This window comes from Carettochelys insculpta, chromosome 8 (genome assembly GCF_033958435.1).
Source record: "Carettochelys insculpta isolate YL-2023 chromosome 8, ASM3395843v1, whole genome shotgun sequence".
Lineage (NCBI taxonomy): Eukaryota > Metazoa > Chordata > Testudines > Carettochelyidae > Carettochelys > Carettochelys insculpta.
Genome location: NC_134144.1, coordinates 17,270,309 through 17,283,417, shown reverse-complemented (window position 1 = coordinate 17,283,417; position 13,109 = coordinate 17,270,309). Strand labels below are relative to the sequence as shown.

The 13,109-nt window shown below is 47.9% G+C and overlaps 1 long non-coding RNA gene across 1 annotated transcript in view; it reads right to left on the bottom strand.

Annotated features, from left to right (window-relative positions):
* Positions 1 to 3,161: 3,161 nt before the first annotated feature.
* The window catches only part of LOC142016896 (uncharacterized), a 57,305-nt gene continuing 47,357 nt past the window's right edge, over positions 3,162 to 13,109 (bottom strand). The window contains exon 3 of the long non-coding RNA XR_012646408.1: positions 3,162 to 8,013. This is a non-coding gene — a long non-coding RNA (uncharacterized LOC142016896). The remainder of the gene's footprint in view (positions 8,014 to 13,109) is intronic.

The following is a 13,109-nucleotide window of genomic DNA, read 5'->3' as shown; positions in this document are numbered from 1 at the left end:
CACCAACTTCGACGTTAGGCGGCGAGACGTCGAAATCGCTAACCTCATGAGGAGATAGGAATAGCGCCCTACTTCGACGTTCAACGTCGAAGTAGGGACCGTGTAGACGATCCACGTCCCGCAACGTCGAAATTGCTGGGTCCTCCATGGCGGCCATCAGCTGGGGGGTTGAGAGATGCTCTCTCTCCAGCCCCTGCGGGGCTCTATGGTCACCGTGGGCAGCAGCCCTTAGCCCAGGGCTTCTGGCTGCTTCTGCGGCAGCTGGGGATCTATGCTACAGGCACAGGGTCTGCAACCAGTTGTCAGCTCTGTGTATCTTGTGTTGTTTAGTGCAACTGTGTCTGGGAGGGGCCCTTTAAGGGAGCGGCTTGCTGTTGAGTTCGCCCTGTGACCCTGTCTGCAGCTGTGCCTGGCATCCCTATTTCGATGTGTGCTACTTTGACGTGTAGACGTTCCCTCGCTGCGCCTATTTCGATGTTGGGCTGAGCAACGTCGAAGTTGAACATCGACGTTGCCGGCCCTGGAGGACGTGTAGACGTTATTCATCGAAATAGACTATTTCGATGTTGGCTGCACGTGTAGACGTAGCCATAGGCTGGTTGTTCATTGCTGCGTATATTCCAGATGAAAATAAATAGTATCGAACAGCCTATATTATAGGCCACACCAGACCACTTGTCATTAGGATCATAGTTATTTGGCTTGGTTTAAAAAAGTACATGGTACAGTCTACCCTCCCTTGCAGCTCTAACCAGTTCTACTGGTGGATGCAGAAAGCAAAAGGATGGCACCCCAGTCCCAAACACCACTAATGATATGCTAGGGGCTGCAGTCCTGAATTCATTGCACAGAAAGCTTGTGGGCTGTGAGTGGCTGAACACCCACACAAACTAGCCCGGTAGAGGTCTATCAATCAGCATTGGAATGCAATATTGTGGCTGTTGTAAGACTATGCTATAAAAAGGACACTAAAGTTGCTATGATTATTCCTGCAAAATATGGACAGATAGCACAGTGTGGAATTAGATTAAATAAACTGACAGAAGGTCCATATATTTCTTAAACTCTTAACATTTATCAAACAACATTTGTGCTCTTGTTGGATTGAATCATGGAAGGCAATGCCTTGTCAGAAGAGAGTACTGTGATTAACACTAAATAACTGCCTTTCTAAGTAACTTCTGTTACTTCTAAGATGATGGAAGTCATTGCTTAGTTTCCATTATACAATTATTGGACTCCTAATTCTTTTATGGGCTATAAACTGACTTCAAGCTTTTTCCCACCCATAGCTATAGCTCTAATTGAGTTTACTAAGGAAGTGAATTATGCAGTTGTCAGTAAGGAAACTGACAGGCTAATTTTTCTAGTTCTCAAACAGCTAATCATGCAAATAACCGTAATATCTGGCATAATATATAAGGTGCCCTAGCTGTTTGTCTTCACTGTCTATTCATTGCTGCATTAATTTAGAAGTTTAATATTCTTTCCTGAGAGCCGGAGGGTCAGTAAAAGCAGAGGGGTTACCATAAGCAACTGAAAGTAATTTAATTGTGTGCACTAACCTGTGGTTTTTCAGAAAGGGAAAATGGGCCAGACTGGTCACAGAGTAGATTGAGTCAATCTCTCCCAAAGCCAATTGGTTTGGATCTGGCATTAAGTTCAGTAGAACGCCACGCTGAGCCCAATCCACCCTGTGAGGAATCGAGCTGCAGGAGAGGTCAAGAGATGTAGTTCTTGACCTGTAGCAGAAAGTGAAATTGGCCATAACCTGCAAGAAGGGTAAATAGCATGTCCAAAAATTCCAGTACAGTTCTGCCAGAGTAGAATTCCTCTGAAAAGCTCTTCCAATGAAAAGTCTCAATTACAGATTTTTCATCCCAACCTGGGATTGGGTTTTTTCTTTCTCCCAAAAGCATGACATGCTTGGCCTTCCATTTTCCGGCCACCTGTAGGCAGGCAGGGATCAGGGTACCCACATGAGCTATCTCCTGCCTCCAATACAAAACTGGCTGGAGCTTATGTGGGTATCAGATTCCTGACACCATCGTCTGTCAACCATCCTGTCTGCCACCCCTCGCTTCACCTTTCAGGTTAACTATAGGTGCACCCCAATTCCCATGCTCCTGTGGAGCAATCCCCTGTAGTATCCAGCCCCTGTTGTTATCAGGGTTTGAAGTCCCCACTGAGTCAGTGTACTCATTAGCTTGTGTGATTAAGCTGTGGATCAGCACATACATAACCCTGACTCTCAACCTTGACAGACTACAGCCCCCCCTCCGCCCTTTTCAGGAATGTGACACATCTTGCATCCTCCCAAGTTACACTCCACTTAAACTACTTGCTAAAATACAGAAGTGTCATAGCCACATCATAACTGAAAAATTGGTTACTTTCTCATTTTTACTATTTAATAAAATCAACTGGAAGATAAATATTGTACTTCTATTTCAATAAGTCATTGTCCATATGAAATTTTAGTTTGTGCTGACGTCACTAGTGATTTTTATGTAACCTGTTATAAAAATAGGCAAATATTAATGTACCTCCAAAAGACAACCACATACCCACAGGTAAGGATGCAAAAAGAACTTCTGCTGTATAATATCACAACATGGAGATATACTCTGGTGGAAACAAATGTATGATCAAAGATGAAGATTTAAGCCCTTGTGAGGAAGGATAATGATGAAAACAGGAATAGTTACATATTTAAAAAACCTAAACTTCAAATGTGAGTCTACATTAATCAATGGATACCCAGCCTATAAAATAAGACTGATTTTCCTCCAGAGGCTTAGTCTTTGCAGAGCAAGTTAGTTTCGGACAAAACTGGATCCAAGCTTTTTGAGGCAGGAGTTTTCATTTCTCAGTGAATAGGTAACAAAATATCTCCTTGCATCCTATTCATGTGCTTCAAAGTTCACTTTATGCCCCCAGAAACCAGACAACTCATGGTTTAGTCTCTGGTGTCTTGCCACCTGCAACGCCATTGATTTCATGTATAAACGGGGCTCCAATTGTGTTGGCTTACAGTGTTTAATTTAAAAGTGAACGTGGTGGCTGGGTCTACACTACAGAGATTTGTTGACGGAAGTTGGTGCTGAGACATATTTCCCAACAGAACCTCTGTCAACAGAACACATCCATTCTGAACAGAGGCTCCCCCGTCGATGCACTCTGTCAACAGAGAGTGTCCAGACTGCCCAGCCCTCTGCTGACAGAACAACCAGTCGGAAGCTCTGCAAATAAGGCAGCCCGGTAAACCAGAAGCCCCCTCTGTCAACAGAGGATGCCTCCCATCCCAGAGCGTCTACGTTTTTTTTTTGTTGACAATCTGTCAGAGCCTTTATGCCTGGTATGGGAGCGACTTAACTCTCCTGAGAACTGCTGCATTCTGTTCAGTTTCTCAACAGAACACATTTATAGTGCAGACACTCCATGACTTTCGTTGACAAAACCCCAGTATACCCGATACCCTAACTCCTGCCTGAAAGAAAGTTGGTTTTCTTTTTGGTGACTTTAAAACATTTTCAGTACATACACGCAACTTATTAAAAATCTTTGGTACATACATCATATAATGATTATGAGAATCAGTATGACAAAGCTTTTATTTGAGACTTTACGTTATATTCTTTATTGATGAATATTATGAAAGCAGTGTGTGAGTCAGCTATGAGCTGATGTTATAGAGCAATAAACCCTTTGCCAGTTGATAATGAGGAGCTCTTAGAGTCGCAGAGGGAAACGTTATGGACATGGGATGTTCATTTCTTAAGTGCTTATCATTTTTCACCAGCAAGACATCTCTCTCTCCCTCCCTGTGGTTCAGGTTTAGCTGAATTTTCTTTGTACAGGTGCTCATTACTCTGAGGCATTGAGATAACTGTAAAATGGTGGTGTTAATGTGAAAGAGATTGCAATATCTTTAGGGACCATATCATACTCCATTTATGTATCCCTGTGGGTCAGAGATTGTAAACAGTTCCAGGGAGGACTGGAACAGCTCTTACAGGAACCAAAAAAGTGTGTGTGTTTGGAATTAAACAAATCACTGAGATTAAATAGTTCCAGATAAGTTCTGTTCTTTGAGGTGGCTGGCATATTCTGTTTCCAAAAACTTGAAAACCTAACAGGCCTTTTGATACCAAAGGATTAGTTTGAACTGACTCAGGACCTTCTTTCTGATCCTGCAAATGGACAGGACCTTCTGAGGCCTCCAGCACATGCAATCATAGGGTGGGAAGAGATGTCCGGAGGTCATCAAGTCCAACCCTCTGCTGAAAGTAGGACCAACCCTAACTAAATCCTCCCTGCCAGGGCTTTGTCAAGCTGGGACTTAAAAACCTCTGGGGTGTAGATTCCACCACCTCTCTAGATAACCTATTCCAATGAAAACAAAAAGCAGTCAAGTAGCACTTTAAAGCAGCTTAAATATTGAGTCTGTTCTGGTCTGGCTATGGTCTGAAGAAGTGGATCTGTCCCACGAAAGCTCACCTAATAAATTATTTTGCTAGTCTTTAAAGTGCTACTTGGCTGCTTTTTGTTTTGATAGTATATAGACTAGCATGGCTCCCTCTCTGTTACTATTCCAGTGGTTTACCACCCTCCTACTGAAATAGGTTTTCCTAATATCCAGCCTAGACCTCCCCTACTGCAAGTTGAGATCATTGCTCCTTATTCTGCCATTTATCACCACTGAGAAGAGCCTCTCTCTATCTTTGGAAACCTCCTTCAAGTACTTAAAGGTTGATATCAAATCCCTCTCACTCTTCTCTTCTCTCTCTCTCCTAAATTCCTTAGGATCTCCTCATAAGTCACATGCTTCCACCCCCACCCCCAGTCATTTTTGTTGCCCTCTGTGGACAGATTGGAGAGAGTCCAGCATCCTTTTTGTGAAGGTGGACCCAGAATTGAATATGATATTCCAGATGTGGCCTCGCCAGTGCTGAATAAGGGAGTATAAACAGATGCTCCAGATGAGACTTGAACTCGCAACCCCACCATTACTCCACAACATACTGCTCTTTAAATACCATGCGCTAACTGCATGTGCCACTGGAGTATTAGAAATACTTGAGACTACTACTAGGGCCTCATACAGGCCCATACACAGGAATTTGTGGAAGGGGGAGTAGTTTAGTAAATGTGGACCACCTGCCCCCAGCAGGCCCTGCCCTTCTCTCCCCTACTCCTGCTTCTCCAGCTGGCCCTGTGCCTCCCCCCCCACACATCCTCCAGACAGCCTGACCCACACCTTCTCCCCCAGGATGCCTGGTGCCCATGGCAATGCCCATGTGCCTGGAGATCCTTGTTGCCCTAGCCCTCTTCCCCTTCCTACCTTCTCTGCACACCGGGATCCTGACTGCTGCACGCCCAGGGCTCTCCTAGTTGCCCCCAGCCCTGCACAAGTGCCAGAGGTCTCCTGACAGCATGCAGGGTCGGGGAGTAGTGTTCCCTCTGAGACTTTCCAGCCTTGGCTGGGTTGAATTTTCTTTTGGGCAGGTTAAAATTTCTTATATGCACCACCAGTGCTGAGGTAGTGCATGGATTTGCACCACCAGTATGAACAAAAACTTGTAAAATAGTCTATAGGTGTGGAAGAAAATATATTAAAATAAGGGATAATTAACAAAGAGCAAGGCTTATGATTTTAATTTAATAAGAAATCCAATAAAAACTAAATGAACACTACTCTTGGCACACTGGTATTGTCATCCTTTCTAACAACTCACATTCATGAACACACCAAAATGTATACTGTGCACACACAGCTCAGCTTTGAGATGCTAAATAAATCTACGAGTCAATTAGAAATTCTCCAAAAAAATTATAGGATGGAGAGTAGGATTCTGAGAGCAGCAAGCTGGGGATGTGGGGGTGCAGATATCAGTGGTGGTGTATTTGAGGTACTCATGATATGGGATTGGAGCATGTGGGGGGGTTCAGAAATTCGAACAGGGTGCTGGTGATATGGAGGTACAGCAGTCAGGTGCGTGAAAGGCTCAAGGTTGCAATGTGTATGGGGTGCAGAAGTAAAGGTTGGGGCATGTGGGGGGCCCAGATCAAGACATCAGCGTTCATGAGGAGGTCAGGGCAAGGCATTGGGGTAGGCAGGTACAGGAGGCAGGGCAGGGTGCTGGGATTGGGGGTGTAACCAACCAGGCTCGGGTTCCCCAGAAACAAGGCTGCACCCAGGTGGTGAATGCTATCTTTGGTTTATTGAAAGCACGTGACACCCATGACAGGAGCCCCGGAGACGCCGCAGTCACCAGTGGGGGAAAACCCGACGCGTCAGAGCTTCGCTCGGGGAGGGGCTCTGTAACAGGCCTCCTAACACTAGCTGATAAAGCTCAACTCATTAACATAAGATTGCCTAAAATTGCCTATGCATTCCTTATCACTATCTCTTGTGGCCTACTGCCAGCGTAGCCTTGAAGTCTTGGCAAGCGCGCCTTGTTCTGCAGTAGTTCCCATGGCAGGGGTAGTTATTTTGCAGCTTTTCACCTTGCACAGACTGGTCTGTTTAGATTCTCCTGAGGATTCACAGAGGGGTCGAACTGCACTCTCGACCGTTACAATGTCTTCTCGCACCCTACACTCCTTCCCGCGACCCCTTTGTGAATTCCGAGGCTAGTAAGAATCAAGTGAGGTGGTTGATGCTCTTCTGGCAACACAGCGTACACCTGTGGAACAGACTTGATAACAGCATATGAGAGCATTAAAAGCAAAGTTTTGCAAAAGGGTATAGTTTTGTAAGACAGCAGGAGTAGCACTGACGCCTATAAAGCATGTGTTCGTGAGCTGTCCCATGGCCATACTGTGGGGCAGACAAAAGGCAGACGCGTTGATGGCAGTTTGTGCCAACACTACCTATACATTGGAGCTGTTACTGATACGTGGGCCCCACTTTGAGGCCGTTGCTACAGCAGTCCAGAGGTACCCATGACCCACCCCATTAAGGGGATCAGGGTTCATACAGTAACAGGGGCGACGCCCATGACCCGCTCAGTGTTCTGCAAAGCCCACACCACTGCTAGGATCTGCTTTTCCGGGGGTTGTACCCACCTTCGGCTCCACGGAGGGTTCGTGACTAGAAGCCAATAGGTTCTTTTCGCTGGGTTCCTATCTGCTGCCACAGACCCCAGGACACCACGTCGCCGACGGCTGTTACCTCCAGTTCAAACGGCTGGCCCTGCAGCGGTGCAGTGAGGCGGGCGTGTGCCACCACCGCCTCTTTGCAGAGATCAAAGGCTCGTTGGTGCTTCTCTGTCCAGTTCCACTGGGTGGCTTTGCACACAAGCTCCTGTAAAGGACGCATAAGGAAAGCAAGGTGTGGAATAAAAGCATGCCAGAAACCAAGAAGGCCCAGAAACGTTTGCAACTGCTGTTTAGATGAGGGTGTGGGGAACACCTGGATGGCATGATGCACTTTCAGCGGAATGCATTTGTCTGTACCCATCCACAGTACACCCAAGTAAACCACACTGGTGGCTGGCCCCTGCATTTTCTTGGGGTTAATAGCCCACCCCTATTCCTGCAAACATGTTACAATGGTGCTAGGGCAGCTTGAACAGTCACTTCATCTGGTCCCGAGATCATAACGTCGTCAATGTAGTGGTAGCAGGCCGTCTGGTCAGGAAGGTCCAGGAGCTCCAGATCGGCCTGCGCTAGCTGATGGCAGATAGTCAGGGAGTGCTTAAAGCCCTGTGGTAACACAGTAAACGTGTACTGCTTTGTTAGCCACGTGAAGGCAAACTGCTCTTGACTCTCGGGATGAATGTCAACAGAGAAAAACGCATTGGCCAGGTCTATGACGGCATGCCACGGCAAGGCCGCCACAGTGATACGCTCCAGGATGGTAACCATGTCTGGAACCACGGCCGTTAGCTCTGGGGTTACCTTACTGAGTTCTCGATAGTCCACTGTCATGCACCACGATCCATCCAGCTTCTTCACTGGCCGGATGGGGCTGTTGAAGGCGCTCAGCATCGGGTGAATAATCTCTGCCTGTAGCAATGCAGCAATAGTGTCACTGATCTTGTGTTCTCCATCAGGAATATGGTACTGCTTGACTGAGGGACCGGCAGGCACACAGGGTCCCACTTGGGATGTCCCCGCAGTAGGGACTCCACAGTTCTGATTGCCCGAATGTATCAGGGGTGCCCAAAGGCAAACAGCCCATATTGTGTATCCACACACCAGCCACGCAAGACATCCATTCCTATGATGTATTCACCTAAAGTTGCAGCCAGCACAGTTGCCCAAAAGGGAGGAGCTTTCCCCAGCATAAGGTTGACCTCCACCGAATACGCGGTGGTCTCCGCTCCTCCGAGCCCCTGCATGGCCACCGCATGACCCGCAGTCTGGGTAGAATGCAGAATGGTCACCTCAGCTCCAGTGTCTAACAGAGCTAACACATGCTGCTCCCCTCCCTGGGGCCAGTTGATGGTTAACGAGACGAATGAGCGCTGGTCTCCTGCTACCTGTTGCACCGCCACAGCCTGTACCGCAGGGGACCTGCCTCCCCATCACTTCCTAGGGGGAAGGGTCCAGTCGAGCGGGGCGCTGGGCTCAGTCCTCCCCCCAGCTCCTGTACCTTTCTGTGGTGCCTGAGTCTCACCCACCCTCTTGGAGGCACACACATCCTCACTCCGCTGAGTAGGCGGCAGTAGTAACCAACGCTTGTACAAGTCTGGTGTTGGCAAACCATTGATCTCCTCACGGGGTACTCCTGCCTTCAGCAAGTCTGTCCATTTGGTTCTCCAGGGCACGCTCGGGTGACCCGTTCTCCTGTCCAGGGGCTCCCACCCGACCACCTTTTCCTTTTGTGGCATGGACCACTTTCGCGCCTATGACAGCCTCTAACTGCATCAACATTCCAACCAAGTCACCTACATTCCCTCCCGCTGCCATGACCACGGCCATAAAGGAGGCCTTCAGCTCGAGGGGGGCAAAGCGTAGCAGAGCGGCTTTGATGGATTTCTGGACCTGTACATCGTCCGGTCGTATGTCGATGAAAGCCACAGCCCACGTCATGCCCAGCTGCCGCAGCACACTCACCCCTTCTGGGATAGTATGCCAGGGCCTCACCAGTGCTTCCAGTTCCCCCGGAGAGGGGTAGACCTGGTCCACCGCCATAGTCAACCAGCAGTACAGAGACGGCGCTTCCATGGAATTTCCCTGTGCATCAGTAATACCTTGCATAGTCTGCAATGCCTGTCGGACCTGTGAATCCTGGGACAATACGCCCATCTGGTGAAGTTCTGCAAGCAGCAGCAACACAGTGTTGCCTGCGTTGTCCCACACATGTACGAGCCAGGCCAACAGGCCTTCCCCTGGCTCCTGCTTAAAACTTTTCACCATCTGCTGCAACTCACTTGTCTTAAACGTTCACCAGACCTCATTGCAGTGACCTCCTTCTGCCCTCAGCTTCCGAATGGGGCGCGCCTGTCTCAGATCGGTTTGCACAGCCTCCACATTCACCTCCTCCTCAGATGAGGAATAGCTCCAAATGTTACCATCTCAGGTCTCAGGGTCCCAAGTGGCTACGCAAGGACCGCACACACTTGGGCCGTTGACACCGGTTCTTTCCCTAGTTTCATGCGCCACCAATTCACAACTCTCGCCGCCAACACCTCACAACGATGGGTTAACTCTTGCGTCCTTTCAGACTGCGAGGTAACCACCTCCTACACTATCACCCACGCATCCGCCAAATCGCGACATTCCTGCTCCTTCCCCGCCAGCGCCTTCTGCAGGCAGAGAAGTGCATCATCCAGGCCCAGAGGGCAGTTAGGAAAAGCCATGCTACCTATCCCACTGCCCTTTTTTCCGTCCCTGGCTGGCGGCTCAGCCGCAGCTAACGCAACACCCCTTCTACCTGTACCGGTGTCACGCCTGCCGCCTCCTGCAACTCCAGCCAGTCTGCCGGGGCTGCCCAACAGGCCACCATCTGTGCTACCAGCCCCCATCGCTCCATCAAGGGCCATGCTGGTATATGCTGCAGGGACAGCGCTGCCTTCCCTGCCTCCCCCGCTTTCGACCAAAAAAGGCATCGTACCTGGAGAACCCTGCTCACTGCACCAATTTTAGCCAACCAGGCTCGGGTTCCCCAGAAACAAGGCTGCACCCAGAAGGCGAGTGCTATATTCGCTTTATTGAAAGCGCATGACACCTGTGACAGGAGCCCCGGAGACGCCGCAGTCACCAGTGGGGGAAAACCCGATGCGTCGGAGCTTCGCTCAGGGAGAGGCTCTGTAACAGGCCTCCTAACACTAGCTGATAAAGCTCAACTCATTAACATAAGATTGCCTAAAATTGCCTATGCATTCCTTATCACTATCTCTTGTGGCCTACTGCCAGCGTAGCCTTGAAGTCTTGGCAAGCGCGCCTTGTTCTGCAGTAGTTCCCATGGCAGGGGTAGTTATTTTGCAGCTTTTCACCTTGCACAGACTGGTCTGTTTAGATTCTCCTGAGGATTCACAGAGGGGTCGGACTGCACTCTCAAACATTACAATGTCTTCTCGCACCCTACAGGGGGTTAGATGGTGGTGGTGGATACAGTGTGTGGGGCCAGGAAGAGACAACCCTGGGGCCAGGTTATCTTACCTGGACACTGATTTTTTGCTCAGGGTGGTCTTTTGAAGAATTTTTTTTTTAAATGGTCTGAAGATCCCAACATTTCAAGCTAAAGCTGAATCCTCAGATTGTGTATCTAAATATCTATTTTTTTTTCTTTTAAGAGATGTGACCTTAGAAGCTTCAGGCACAAACTAATAAAATATTTAAAGCAAATTTCAAGCTAAGGTCCTGTGGACATAATACACAACTGTTTTTGTCGGTAAATTCACAGTTGGCATATGTCTGTTAAATGCTTCTAATTACCACTTAATGTCTCTTTCACAGGTTCTATGTCACACTAATAGGTCTGACAATCTGAAAGGGTTTTCACTTTTAAGTTAATAGAGCCAGTTTCAGGGAAGAGTCATGAGTTTGTAAGCTGCTGTTGTGTGAATGGTCAGAACAATAATAGGAAGATGTCGAGCACTAAGACCCAGGGGAGGGATTGCCTCCCATTGCCTTTTATACCCTCATCCAGTGCCTCTGGGTGTGGGGTTGCATTCACACCATTGGCGTGCACACGCACCCTGCCGTCCACAAGACTGATGAGTGACTTTGGGTAGGGTAGTAGCAAGAGTATAAACTCCTATTTTTTTTTCAGATTCCTCTAATGCTTTACCCTAAGAATAAATGTGCTTGCTAAGAAAGCTGGCAATGCACTGTTCATAGCTATCACAGAGAAAGTGAAGCATAGGCATTGGCCATAAGCTGACTGGCTTTCTGGGAATATCGCAGTTGATGACAAGTGGCTGGGCAGTCTTCAAACCCTAGACACGAGTGGGATAGTTGTCCCTGTCCAGTGACAGCTGGAGACCTGCGAGGACATCCTGAAACTATGACAGTTAGTGTTTGGATGCAGTCTGTGTGATGCTTGCACTTGAGCCAAGTACTGATGCATGAGCAGAGGAGAAAAGTGAGCCTTATGGGGCTTTAGAGGGGAAACCTTAAGACAAGATGATGTGATTGATGATGGCCCTGTGGGACAAGCAGTGGCTCCCCTATTGATCCACTATGGCAGAGGTGAGCAAACTTTTTATGTTGGGGTCCACCTTTCATCCCTGCAATTAGCAGCCCCCACCCCCCACACCCACACCTGTCTAACGTAATCCAAACTGATGGAAATTCCTGTCATGTTCATATGGGGGAGAAAAAAATTCCTTTCAGCATGTGTAAGCAAATAAGTCTGTAGAATGTAAAAACTTTATTAATCGGTATGTACATGTGAACACACCTACATAAAAAGAGTAACGTGTCTCAACATGATGGCTACGTCTACACTAGGGGAAAACTTCGAAATGGCCATACTAATGGCCAAATTTGAGAATACTAATGAGGCACTGAAATGAATATTCAGCACCTCATTAGCATGCTGCTGGCTGTGGCACTTTGAAAGTGCTGTGTTTTGCTCGTGCACGGCTCTTCTACACAGGAGTCCTTTTTGAAAGGACCCTGCAAACGTCAGCTGATAGGAATAATGGGATTTCAGCGTTTGCAGGGTCCTTTCAAAAAGGACCCCCCTGTAGATGAGCTGCGCACAAGCAAAACACAGCACTTTCAAAGTGCCACAGCCAGCAGCATGCTAATGAGGTGCTGAATATTCATTTCAGTGCCTCATTAGTATTCTCTGATTTGGCCATTAGCATGGCCATTTCAAAGTTTTCCCCCGAGTGCAGACATAGCCCATGAGATGGATGAGCCTGAGACTAAGCAGCCGATTGTGCTGCACTCATGATACAAAATTTCACATGTACCTGTGCACTATGGGAGCAATCCCAGATAATCCAGAGACTCTGACCCTGTGTCTGCACGTGCGCCTTCCTTTCGAAAGGAGCATGTTAATGAGCAGGTTCAAAAGATGCTAATGAGGCACTGCAATGAATGTGCAGTACCTCATTAGCATAATGGCGGCCACAGAGTTTCAAATCAGCAACGAAGGGTCCTGTGGCACCTTATAGACTAACAGAAAAGTTTTGAGCATGAGCTTTTGTGAGCACAGACTCACTTCATCAGATGCTGGGCTCAAAAGTGCAGCTTTCTGAATCGCACGCCGCCTGTGGAGACGGGACCTTCCGAAAGGACCCACCCAATTTTTGAAAGCCCTTCTTCTGATCACCAGATAGGAAGAAGGGCTTTCGGAAGGTCCTGTCTCCACGGGCGGCGCACAATTCAAAAAGCCTCACTTTCGAATCTGTGGACACCATTATGCTAATGAGGCGCTGCATATTCATTGCAGTGCCTCATTAGTGTCTTTCGAACCTGCTCATTAACATGCCCCTTTCAAAAGGAAGGGGCACGTGTAGACCAGCCTGAGTGACCAAACAATGAAACAGCCTGGGCCATCACCACCTCCTGACTGGGCCAGCTGTAGTTCTTAACAGCAATCAAGCTGCATCCTCTAGGCAGGGCAAGATAAGAAAATAGTGTACTAATATGTGCCTCTTATGCGTAGACTCATAGAATACTAGAATGGAAAGAGACCTTGA